The 14,020-nt window shown below is 33.2% G+C and overlaps 1 protein-coding gene across 1 annotated transcript in view; it reads right to left on the reverse strand.

The window, feature by feature from the left end:
- LOC119609859 (voltage-gated potassium channel subunit beta-2-like) overlaps nucleotides 1-14,020 on the reverse strand; it is a 147,744-nt gene that overhangs the window by 120,111 nt on the left and 13,613 nt on the right. The gene's annotated exons all lie outside the window — the stretch shown is intronic.

Raw genomic sequence — 14,020 nt, forward strand, 5'->3', positions numbered from 1 at the left:
ATAGTCTAGTCTATAGTCTAGTCTATAGTCTAGTCTATAGTCTAGTCTATAGTCTAGTCTATAGTCTAGTCTATAGTCTAGTCTATAGTCTAGTCTATAGTCTAGTCTATAGTCTAGTCTATAGTCTAGTCTATAGTCTAGTCTATAGTCTAGTCTATAGTCTAGTCTATAGTCTAGTCTATAGTCTATCTAATAGTTAGTCTATAGGTCTAGTCTATAGTCTAGTCTATAGTCTAGGTCTATAGTCTAGTCTATAGGCTAGGTCTATAGTCTAGTCTATAGTCTAGTCTATAGTCCTAGTCTATAGTCTAGTCTATAGTCTAGTCTATAGTCTAGTATATAGTCCTAGTCTATAGTCCTAGGTCTATAGTCTAGTCTATAGTCCTAGTCTATAGTCTAGTCTATAGTCTAGTCTATAGTCTAGTCGATAGTCTAGTCTATAGTCTAGTCTATAGTCTAGTCGATAGTCCTAGTTCTATAGTCCTAGTCCTATAGTCCTAGTCTATAGTCTAGTCCTATAGTCTAGTCCCCCACCCACCCTTATAGTCTAGTCTATAGTCTAGTCTATAGTCTAGTCTATAGTCTAGTCTATAGTCTAGTCTATAGTCTAGTCTATAGTCTAGTCTATAGTCTAGTCTATAGTCTAGTCATATAGTCCTAGGTCTATATCTAGTCTAGTTAGTCCTATAGTCCCTAGTCTATAGTCTAGTCCTATAGTCTAGTCTATAGTCCTAGTTTATAGTCTAGTCTATAGTCTAGTCTATAGGTCTAGTCTATAGTCTAGTCTATAGTCTATAGTCTAGTCCTATAGTCTAGTCTATAGTCTAGTCTATAGTCTAGTCTATATCCTAGTCTATAGTCCTAGTCTATAGTCTAGTCTATAGTCTACGTCTATAGTCTAGTCTATAGTCTAGGTCTATAGTCTAGTCTATAGTCCTAGTCCCTATAGTCTAGTCCTATAGTCTAGGCTATAGTCTAGTCTATAGTCTAGTCCTATAAGTCCTAGATCCTATAGTCTAGTGTATAGTCTAGTCTATAGTCTAGTCTATAGGCTAGTCTATAGTCTAGTGTATAGTCTAGTCTATAGTTCTAGTCTATAGTCTAGTCTATAGTCTAGTCTATAGTCTAGCTTATAGTCTAGTCTATAGTCTAGTCTATAGTCTAGTCTAGAGTCTAGTCTATAGTCTAGGTCTATAGTCTGCTATAGTCTAGTCCTATAGCTAGTCCGTCATAGTCCTAGTCTATAGTCTATAGTCTAGTCTCATAGTCTAGTCTATAGTCTAGTCTATAGGCTATAGGTCTAGTCTATAGTCTAGTCTTATATAGTCTAGTCCTATAGCGTCTAGTCTATAGTCTAGTCTATAGTCTAGTCTACTAGTCTAGTCTATAGTCTAGTCTATAGTCTAGTCTATAGTCTTAGTCTAGTATAGTCTAGTCTATAGTCTAGTCTATAGTCTAGTCTATAGTCTAGTCTATAGTCTAGTCTATAGTCTAGTCTATAGTCTAGTCTATAGTCTAGTCTATAGTCTAGTCTATAGTCTAGTCTATAGTCTAGTCTATAGTCTAGTCTATAGTCTAGTCTATAGTCTAGTCTATAGTCTAGTCTATAGTCTAGCCTATAGTCTAGTGTATAGTCTAGTCTATAGTCTAGTCTATAGTCTAGTCTATAGTCTAGTGTATAGTCTAGTCTATAGTCTAGTCTATAGTCTAGTCTATAGTCTAGTCTATAGTCTAGTCTATAGTCTAGTCTATAGTCTAGTCTATAGTCATAGTCTAGTCTATAGTCTAGTCTATAGTCTAGTCTATAGTCTAGTCTATAGTCTAGTCTATAGTCTAGTCTATAGTCTATAGTCTAGTCTATAGTCTAGTCTATAGTCTAGTCTATAGTCTATAGTCTAGTCTATAGTCTAGTCTATAGTCTAGTCTATAGTCTAGTCTAGTCTATAGTCTAGTCTATAGTCTAGTCTATAGTCTAGTCTATAGTCTAGTCTATAGTCTAGTCTATAGTCTAGTCTATAGTCTAGTCTATAGTCTAGTCTAGTCTAGTCTATAGTCTAGTCTATAGTCTAGTCTATAGTCTAGTCTATAGTCTAGTCTATAGTCTAGTCTATAGTCTAGTCTATAGTCTAGTCTATAGTCTAGTCTATAGTCTAGTCTATAGTCTAGTCTATAGTCTAGTCTATAGTCTAGTCTATAGTCTAGTCTATAGTCTAGTCTATAGTCTAGTCTATAGTCTAGTCTATAGTCTAGTCTATAGTCTAGTCTATAGTCTAGTCTATAGTCTAGTCTATAGTCTAGTCTATAGTCTAGTCTATAGTCTAGTCTATAGTCTAGTCTATAGTCTAGTCTATAGTCTAGTCTATAGTCTAGTCTATAGTCTAGTCTGTAGTCTAGTCTATAGTCTAGTCTATAGTCTAGTCTATAGTCTAGTCTATAGTCTAGTCTATAGTCTAGTCTATAGGTCTAGTCTATAGGTCTAGTCTATAGTCTAGTCTATAGTCTAGTCTATAGTCTAGTCTATATCAGTCTATAGTCTAGTCTTATAGTCTAGTCTATAGTCTAGTCTATTAGTCTAGTCTATAGTTCTAGTCTATAGTCTGTCTATAGTCTAGTCTATAGTCTAGTCCTATAGTCTTAAGTCTATAGTCTAGTCTATAGTCTAGTCTATAGGTCTAGTTATAGTCTAGTCTATGTCTAGTCTATAGTCTAGTCTATAGTCTAGTTCTATTAGTCTAGTCATTAGGTCTAGTCCTATAGTCTAGTGTAGTCTATAGTCTAGTCTATAGTCTAGTCTCTAGTCTAGTCTATAGTCTAGTCTATAGTCTTAGTCTATAGTCTTAGTCTATAGGTCAGGTCTATAGTCTAGTCTATGTCTAGTCTATAGTTCTAAGTCTATAGCTCTAGTATATAGTCTAGTCTAATTAGTCTAGTCTATAGTCTAGTTCTATTAGTTCTAGTCCTATAGGTCTAGTGCTATAGTCATTATAGTCATAGTCATAGTCTAATGTCTATAGTCTATAGTCTAGTAGTCTATAGTCTAGTCTATGTCTAGTCTATCGTCTAGTCTATAGTCTCGTCCTAGTCAGTCTATAGTTAGTCTATAGTCTAGTCTATAGTCTAGTCTATAGTCTAGTCTATAGTCTAGTCTATAGTCTAGTCTATAGTCTAGTCTATAGTCTAGTCTATAGTCTAGTCTATAGTCTAGTCTATAGTCTAGTCTATAGTCTAGTCTATAGTCTAGTCTATAGTCTAGTCTATAGTCTAGTCTATAGTCTAGTCTATAGTCTAGTCTATAGTCTAGTCTATAGTCTAGTCTATAGTCTAGTCTATAGTCTAGTCTATAGTCTAGTCTATAGTCTAGTCTATAGTCTAGTCTATAGTCTAGTCTATAGTCTAGTCTATAGTCTAGTCTATAGTCTAGTCTATAGTCTAGTCTATAGTCTAGTCTATAGTCTAGTCTGTAGTCTAGTCTATAGTCTAGTCTATAGTCTAGTCTAGTCTAGTCTATAGTCTAGTCTATAGTCTAGTCTATAGTCTAGTCTATAGTCTAGTCTATAGTCTAGTCTATAGTCTAGTCTATAGTGTAGTCTATAGTCTAGTCTATAGTCTAGTCTATAGTCTAGTCTATAGTCTAGTCTATAGTCTAGTCTATAGTCTAGTCTATAGTCTAGTCTATAGTCTAGTCTATAGTCTAGTCTATAGTTTAGTCTATTGTCTAGTCTATAGTCTAGTCTATTGTCTAGTCTATAGTCTAGTCTATAGTCTAGTCTATAGTCTAGTCTATAGTCTAGTCTATAGTCTAGACTATAGTCTAGTCTATAGTCTAGTCTATAGTCTAGTCTATAGTCAAGCCTATAGTCTAGTCTATAGTCTAGTCTATAGTCTAGTCTATAGTCTAGTCTATAGTCTAGTCTATAGTCTAGTCTATAGTCTAGTCTATAGTCTAGTCTATAGTCTAGTCTATAGTCTAGTCTAGTCTATAGTCTAGTCTATAGTCTAGTCTAGTCTATAGTCTAGTCTAGTCTATAGTCTAGTCTATAGTCTAGTCTATAGTCTAGTCTATAGTCTAGTCTATAGTCTAGTCTATAGTCTAGTCTATAGTCTAGTCTATAGTCTAGTCTATAGTCTAGTCTATAGTCTAGTCTATAGTCTAGTCTATAGTCTAGTCTATAGTCTAGTCTATAGTCTAGTCTATAGTCTAGTCTATAGTCTAGTCTATAGTCTAGTCTATAGTCTAGTCTATAGTCTAGTCTATAGTCTAGTCTATAGTCTAGTCTATAGTCTAGTCTATAGTCTAGTCTATAGTCTAGTCTATAGTCTAGTCTATAGTCTAATCTATAGTCTAGTCTATAGTCTAGTCTATAGTCTAGTCTATAGTCTAGTCTATAGTCTAGTCTATAGTCTAGTCTATAGTCTAGTCTATAGTCTAGTCTATAGTCTAGTCTATAGTCTAGTCTATAGTCTAGTCTATAGTCTAGTCATAGTCTAGTCTATAGTCTAGTCTATAGTCTAGTCTATAGTCTAGTCTATAGTCTAGTCTATAGTCTAGTCTATAGTCTAGTCTATAGTCTAGTCTATAGTCTAGTCTATAGTCTAGTCTATAGTCTAGTCTATAGTAGTCATAGTCTATAAGTCTAGTCTATAGTCTAGTCTATAGTCTAGTCTATAGTCTAGTCTATAGTCTAGTCTATAGTCTAGTCTATAGTCTAGTCTATAGTCTAGTCTATAGTCTAGTCTATAGTCTAGTCTATTTGCTTAAACTAACGTTGTTCATTAATAGCATTTGTTTTAAAAAGCTTTTAGAAAAGCTTTAAATAAAACTGACCTTTTCCATAAAAAAAAATTAAAGATTAATATCTGTTAAAAATATAGAATACCTGTACAGGGCATATAAAATTCGTTATTGCCAGCTAAAAAATTATCATTTTGTATTTTTACATAGTTTCTTTTTGTTTTCATTATTTTTGTCTTGTTTTACAAATAATCGAAAATATGTATATTGTAAAACCTATTTGATGTTAACCAATCGTTCATTTAAGTTGTTTCAGTGTCGAACTGACAGCCCGTGTTAAAGTGTCTACAGTGGCAAACAAAACTAGGAGGAATAAAGGATACTAAGACCGAGAAGATGAGCAAAAAGGTGTCAATTTGTATGCACTTAGGTCATCGCTTAGACAAAACCAAAATCAATTCTTGCACAAGGAGTTAATTCTGTAGTGGAGCTTTGGCTTCTAAAGGTTTTAACTTTTTGTTTTAATTTTTCTCTTTCACTGTCTAACAGTCCTGTAAACACACATGTAGCTAAAGTTTTATTTTTTCCTTAAAAATCAAACGATAGAAAAAAAGGTGGTGGTATGATATTTCATGTTAAAACATTATTGGCCTATTGACCAGTTAACCCAACACTCCCTTAACACTTTCCAGACACAACAAGGCTTACTATATCGAGGTATCTTTTTTCGTTCATGGCTTGGTTAATTCTACTTGTGCATACATGTCTATCTGTCTAATGGATACGAAACTCGTGCTAGCATATGGCTAATGAAACCGTATATTTTTACTCTCGAACCTAACAGCAGACATACTGATGGACGTTTGTGTGGCAGAGGCAAGTTGAAAAAATTTTTTTTGTTTTTTTTTTTTCATTTTATTTATTTGGTGGTTTTTTCCTTATATTGGTTAGCATATCAAGCATGAAATTGTTTATGGTAAAAGTAGATAAATAAAAAAAAAAACAAAAATAAAAACCTAGAAAACTGTAAAAATATAAAAGCGTGTTTAACACCTTTTTTAAGGGAGTTCCGGTAGAAAGGGCAAAAATGCCTAAACAGTTGACGTAAGAGAAATTATTTTTGGCACTTTTTTTTTTTATTTGTGTTTAAATTACTAGCAAGTTTAGACAGGATTTTATTTATATAAATTGCTTAAAAATAATTATATAATCTAGTTATAGATGTGCATTAGGGGCACAAAAGTATTAACAAAATTTATTTTATTTAAATTCGTCTAAAACTAGAGCAGAAAAAAACCGCGACTAGACACTGTTATATTAATTTTAATACGACTTTGGCGCTGTTAACATATTTTCTGACCCCGTATAACAATTGTTACACTTTTCTTCTTTATGTTCTTTAACTGCCCCTAATAACCATTTAGTATTTTTTTATCCATATTTTTTTTTTTTTTGTGTTTTCTTTTTTACTCATATTTGTTATTGAGAAAAAAAAAACCTTGTACATATGTATGTATGTAAGTATGTTAATATGTATTTATATTTATGACATTATTAGTTTCCTACTTAAGTGTGTTTAACATGTGCAGAACAGTACTTGTAAACAACTTTTGTAAAGCACATTATTGCCATTTGTTGCATAATTTATGAGAATTGAAAATAATTTTTTTATTATTTGCTAATTGCAGCTAATAATACCTTTGTCAGTTTTACTGTATGTCATAAATAAGTAGAAATAAATTTCAAAATGATTTCATAATTTTCATAATTTTACAGCAATTGGGAATTTAAAATTTAATGTGACAAGTAATGGATTATAAGGAAGATTCTATATAAAACACTAGTAAGAGTGGTTAAGTTGACTGTGCCGAATCTTATGTCCAATTTTTTAACTAATGCTTCTAAATGCACCGAGCCATTCAGAATCACTTTCATTTTCAGGTCCGTCCGTCTGTCCGATCAACTCAGAATCACTTTCATATCCGTCCGTCTATCCATTACAGGCCACAATGTTCATGATACACAGTTAAATCTAATTCGGAAATTATTATTGAATATGGTTGAAATCGGTCAATTATTTCACCCAAATAGCACCCATGTAACTAGACCTTCCGATATGGCCTTTTTACTCATAACTACGTCAACTGGTATCTTTTTAAAAATCAGCACAACTATTTTTTTTATAAGTACTGCCAACTTTTGAAAGGAACTGTCCATATGTGACCTTAAACCCATAAAAACTCCCCTTAAAAACCCCTCTATTACGTCTCTAGATACTGTTGTAGAATCAGCACAGATCATTCCATTTGCGTGGTTGTAAACGGAACGGTTTTTTTTTTTTTTTTTGAAATCTCGAAAATTAAGCAACTGGTCAGCAATCGTCAGAGATAGATAGCTTAAGCAAAGTGCCACCTGTGTATCCTTTGCAAGGCATACAAAGCGGCGCTGGTGAGTAATATCAATCTTACCCTGCGGTTCTAAAAGTCCGTTTGGCAGATTTCACGTAAAACGATCGACTTCTGACATAGTAAGGACACGAATGTCAAGTGCTTAACGTGAACACCTGCCTTGATGGCCTTATTTCACGGTGGTCTTTTTCATCCACTGGGTAGACAAGAGACGGTCTACCACGCGCCCCTGAATTCTTCAACGAAGAACTCAGGTGGCAATTTTTGTACATGGCTGAGCCGGCCCATGTACAAGCGCTTTGCAAAAGAACTCGAGCTATCTAATCTCTTGTCATAGTAGCCCCGTTGCGGAATGACAGGCAGCATGGGATCAATGCCAATGCAAACCCCGGCATGGAAAAAGCAATCACTGGTCTAAATTCAATAGAAATCAATCTTCCGGTAAACCGGAAGGTTACCACCCTTATGATGTCATGAAAGATTGTATTATTTAAAATGCAATCCCCATCATCTAATGACCCATTCCAGTGCATTCCTTAACCTCTTTAAGCCCGCGCAACCACACTACTGAGATGGCTCTGTTGTTTTGGCAACAGCACCTAGAGACATATTTGGTAGTCCGAAATAGCCAACAAAATGGATCAGGATCCCGATCAATGTGACAAAGGAAATAGGAATTTCCAAAGTCAATTAATACCAATAATTGCCCCGACAATTAGTCGCGTAGCATGTATCAATATATCCTGTTGAAATGGCAACAGCACCGAAGAACTTCCCCGAAGCGTGAAAAGGCATACTAAATTAGTACTAATCTCCAATATATGGAGACTTTCGCGATCTTTCACCAATTTTCGCATCAGTTCCATTCCCATGATCATAAAGATCGCTCTACGTGATGACGGGCAACCATTGAATACTAACCTGACAATTCCCCAGCATATACCGGCGTGCCACTACGCGACCGGTAAGAGATACCGATCGGGTTTAGGAATCCAGCATATGCTACTTTGTACACAGACCTGTTCGAAGAGGGAATTATCCAACCCATTAAGTATAGGATATATCAGTCCTTAAACCAACATTCTCTCCCCGCGTTTTTGGGTATTAAACCACAGCCACTACGTGGATCCCGAAGGAACCTCAACCAATTGACCGGTCAGGACTAGGTCCTGTAGGCAACCGGCCACCCGTAGTGCCAGATTATATGGTGCTCAGGTTAGACCCCATGCCAAACCATTCCAAGGCGACGCCGAGGATACATTTGACATCACCAGTTTATAGTCCCGGCAGACTAGAAGTACTGGTAGCACCTCTTTACCCCGGGATTGCAATACACCAAGATGGACATTTCATCAAGGAAACATGCTCCGGGGGGGGACATAGTAAGGACAGACGGACATAGCTTAACTAACACTATTTATAAAGATCTTTAATAAAAAAAAGTCATTTGATTTCTCACAATTTTATATGAATCAGCAGAATAATTCTCGAAAACATGTCTGATAAAATATTTCTACATTTGGAGCCGAAGACTTTCGTTGTCTCTAGAAAATCACTTTCCAAATACATAAGGACTGAAGGTCATCACTAAAAGCACTTTGCTACCGTAAGGATTTAGAAGAGGATCACAAGGTGCTGGTTACAGAAGCGAGAAAAACATTAATTTGAAATCATTGAAAATTTTAGTATCGTATGGGTGTTATTTTATCAATCATACGCAATGTAGTATACAAATTATGTCACTATAATATCATATACATAAGGACTAAGGTTCATCCATAAATCGACCTTCCTACCATAAGGATTTATAATAGGAATAACAAGGTGATGGTTAAAAAAGTGGAACAAACATAAATTTGAAGTCATTGAAATGTTTTGGTGTCGTATGAGTGTTATTTTATTAATCATACGCAACGAAGTATATAAATAAGAACTTGCATTCTCCTATTATATAGATTTCTGTTTCTTTCTACCGTTTGTTGTTGCACATCGAAAATTAATCAACGGGGCAGCAACAGACAGATGTTATATAGCTCAAGTACATGTAGAACCATGTACAAAAATTGACCTGAGCAAATCACACAAAAAAGGTGAGTCGTCTCAAGCTCATCTTGAAGTCGTAAAAGTATAACTTGACTTCTGGCAGACAGACGGGCGTAACTTTATTGACTGCGCTTTTCTCAGAATTTTATATGAACCGATTCTGCGAAAACATGTCTGATAGAATATTTCTTGATATGGACTCGAATACTTCCGATGTCTCACTTTCTTTCTTTCTAAGTTGCAAATTCTGTATCAGATTTTTCCTCTGTAAATGTGTGAGATAAATAAGAAGTAAACTGGGTTGAATGGTGGTGGATATAAGTTATCTTATACAAGTGACACCATTGAATTTCCCTTTCTAGTCGGGGTATTTTCAGGGTTTTCTCTGTTCATGCCAGACTAACCACAGTGTATTCTCATTAAATAAGAACTTGTCTTTCGCCTATTAGCATAGCACATCCCTCCGGCATGCTTGTAAACGTGATGTGATGTTTTTGCATCTCGAAAATTAAGCAATGGGGCAGCAACGGTCAGAGATTAGATTAATCAAGTAAGATATCAAGTAGCAAAGTGCTTGTACATGGTCAGGGCGAAACATGTACAAAAATAGACACCTGCATATCCTGCACAATGCACACAAAAGGGATCTGATGAGTCATCTCAAGCTGACAGATGGACATGACTTAATCGTCTACTCTGTCTATAAAGATCTTTATTAAAAAGTCGTAGGTTTTCTCAGAATTTTAGCATAACAGATTATGCTAATTCTCGAAAACATGTCTGATGGAATATCTCAAGATATGGACCAGTAGATTTCCGAGACCTCTAGAAAATCATTTTCCTTTTATGTAAGGACTGAAGGACATATCGACTTTGCTATCTAAAAGAATTCAGAACACAAAGTGAAGGTTAGAAAAATTGGAGAAACACATTAATTTGTATTCATTGAAAAGTGTTGGTGACGTATGAGTGTTATTTTATCAATCATACGCAATGTAGTACATACAAATTAAATAAATGAAAAAATTAAGTTAGGAATGCTGAATTTCATAATTATGCTAAATTTCATAATTATAAGTTAATTATGAACATTTAAGTATCTTTCTAAAGGTAATCGGTATAGGAGAACCGTTAATAACCAAAATCAGCAGTGTTATTTCCGCTAATATGTCGATTTTTAAAGAGATTCCAGTATATTTTTGAGTTAAAAAGCTCATATTCGAAGGCCTGGTTGCATGAATAATAGGTGAACTCATGCACCGATTTCAACCATTTTCAATAGGTTTCGTTCCTGTTTTTACATTACATGTTTTTAGTTTACATGTACAGATGGACAGATGGACACTTCTTAATCTATATACTTTACTCGTAAAACTTTCAATATTTCTAAATCCTAAAATTATTTGTTTGTTTGAAAACTGTTTAAGACTGTATGTTACTGATGTTATATAAAAATCATGCTTAAAAGAAAATCATGCATACACTAGACAAATAAGTAATTAAATATATATATATGTTAAAATAAAATTATTAAACTAAAACTAATAACATACTTAACTTTATAAACACTAACTAAATAAACAATATTTTACACCCAGAAAAAAAAATTACAACTATCAGGAAAAAAAGTTTCTATTCAAAATTTAAAGAAACTAATGTTTCTTCTATATTTTTGTTATACAAACAAAATATTATAATTGTAAACGTAAGTAAATGAAACTGAAATTTTAATTTAATTGAAAAAAAAAATATAGACGTTTAAATTTTGTTAGTAAAATTGTTTATTTGCTACATTTTATTATTTCAAGCCTTACCTCTAAATGTTTAGATTTTTTTGATCTGTTTGTTACTGAGATATATATATATTTTTTTTTAAACAAATGTTTACTTGAGTTTTGAAATGTTTATAAACGTTAGTAATGATTCTACGGACACTCACACATACACACACAATTTTATAAATAAGTGAAACATACACAGTTTGTAAATAGTAGTAGTAGTAACTTTGTTATTTAATACTAATTTTATTAGTAGTATTTTTTATTATGATTAGTTGTAGTAAGTAGTAGTAAGTTGTAAATAAATGATGGCAGTACAACAATTACAATGCGTTACATTTATTTTATCATTTATTATTATTATTTAGTTCATGTTTTGTTTTTGTTTTATTATTAGTTTTTTCAAAATGTTCTTTGAATTTTTTTTTCCTTATTTTACACTCTAATTAAAAGACTTTTTTTCTCAGTTCAATTTTCTTCTTTTTTTTTTTTTTTGATATCAATTTATTATTTTTTTCATGGTTTTTTGTTAGCATTTACGTTTTGAGAGTACTTGTGTGAAATACAAAGAAAAAAATGGGGGAAAAATATATTTAAAATTAATTATTATTAATATTTTTTCAAACAAAATTTTTTTAATTTTAACAATAATTTTTTTTTTGTTAAATTTAAATTTAAATTTAAAAAAATTGTCAAATTGAATTCAAGAAAAGCATTCACAAATTAACAACAGTTTTTTTTTCTTTCAATACAATTACTTTTTTTTAAAAAAAAACTTTATTTAAATTAAGTTAAAAATACTACAAAACATTTTCATTTATATCGGGTAAGGATTGAATTTTAATTTGTATGCAAATGATTTCAAAATAAATAAATCTACAATGAAAAATTAAATTGGTGTTTTTGTTAATTATACCCTCGTCATAGGTTTCTTTAAAGTGTCAACTTTTATAGTCTCTCTCTTATGAGATTAATAGGCTTAATTGCCTAAATAACACCCTATTTTTATACTTTTTCGTTAAGTATTTTGAATAGGAATGTTGAAACTACTTTTAAGTTAAAAGGCAGCAACTGAAGCCAACTGAAACGTGTACACATAGTATGCGTAATATTATACCAAACATAAACTTGCAAGGCTTTTTATTCTTAGTGTTACTCTATGGGATCTATGTGGTTCTAACCACTGTTTCTTTAGTTGTTGCCGCAATGTTTTTAATTAATTCGTTAGTTTAACTTTCTAAACCTTTACAACAAAAACATTCGCTCTTTGTTACAGGTACCCATATGATGCAAGTCTTGCCACTCTAAGTGTATTCGGTAAAGTCTGCTTTTCAGTCCAATATGGTCTTGGAGTTATTTCTAGTGATATTATGGCTAAAGATAAGGTTATAGGGTTATAATTCGAAACACCGACTATAGTCAATACGAGAATATAGTCAAGACTATAGACGAGTCTTTAGACAAGACTATAGACGATAATATAGTCACGACTTTAGAAGAGAATATAGCCAAGATTATAGACTAGACTTTAGTCAATAATATAGCATCGACTATAGTCAAGAATATAGACTAGCCTATAGTCAAGACTATGGACGAGACTACAGTCAACATTATAGAAGTGACTACAGTCAAGGCTATATACTAGTCTATAGTCAATACTATAGACTAGCCTAAAGTCAAGACTATAGACTAGCTTATATTCAAGACTATAGACTATAGTCAATACTATATTAGAGACTACAATCAAGAGTATAGACCAGACTACAGTCAAGACTATAGAAGAAACTACAGTCAACACTATAGTCAACTACAGACGAGACTATAGTCAAGACTAGAGACGAGAATACAGTAAATACTATAGACGAGACTACATTCAAGAATATAGACTAGCCTATAGTCAAGACTATAGACTAGCCTATATAGACAAGCCTATAGTAAAGACTATAGACTAGCTTATATTCAAGACTATAGACTGTAGTCAATACTATATTAGAGACTACAGTCAAGACTATAGGCGTGACTACAGTCTAGAGTATAGACGACACTACAGTCAACACTATAGACGAGACTATAGGCAAGACTATAGACGAGATTAAAGTAAATACTATAGACGAGACTAAATTCAAGACTATAGACTAGCCTATATAGACAAGCCTATAGTCAAGACTATTGACTAGCCTATAGTCAAGATCATGGACTATTGACGAGACTACAGTCAAGACTATAGACTATAGACTACATTCAAGACTATAGACGAGAATACAGTAAATATAAATAAATATACTAGCCTATAGTCAACACTATAGACTAGCCTAAAGTCAAGACTATAGACTAGCTTATATTCAAGACTATAGACTATAGTCAATACTATATTAGAGACTACAGTCAAGACTATAGGCGTGACTACAGTCAACACTATAGAGAAGACCATAGTCAAGACTATAGACGAAAATACAGTAAATACTATAGACGAGACTACATTCAAGACTATAGACTAGCCTATAGTCAAGACTATAGACTAGGCTATATAGACAAGCCTATAGTTAAGACTATAGACTATAGTCAATACTATATAAGAGACTACAGTCAAGACTGTAGGCGTGACTACAGTCTAGAGTATAGACCACACTACAGTCAAGACTATAGAAGATACTACAGTCAACACTATAGACGAGACTATAGTCAAGACTATAGACGAGAATACAATAAATACTATAGACGAGACTAAATTCAAGACTATAGACTAGCCTATATAGACAAGCCTATAGTCAAGATCATGGACTAGCCTGTAGTCAAGACTATTGACGAGACTACAGTCAAGACTATAGACTATAGTCAATACTATATTAGAGACTACAGTCAAGAGCATAGACGACACTACAGTTAAGACTATAGAAGAGACTACAGTCAAGATAATAGACGACACTACAGTCAAGACTATAGAAGAGACTACAGTCAACACTACAGACGAGACTATAGTCAAGACTATAGACGAGACTATAGTCAAGACAATAGACGAGACTACAATCAAGACTACAGTCAAGAGTATAGACGACACT

The sequence above is a fragment of the Lucilia sericata genome, unplaced genomic scaffold (genome assembly GCF_015586225.1).
Source record: "Lucilia sericata isolate MDLA Ls3-8-SP2 unplaced genomic scaffold, ASM1558622v1 Contig001069F_arrow, whole genome shotgun sequence".
In the NCBI taxonomy this organism is placed as follows: domain Eukaryota; kingdom Metazoa; phylum Arthropoda; class Insecta; order Diptera; family Calliphoridae; genus Lucilia; species Lucilia sericata.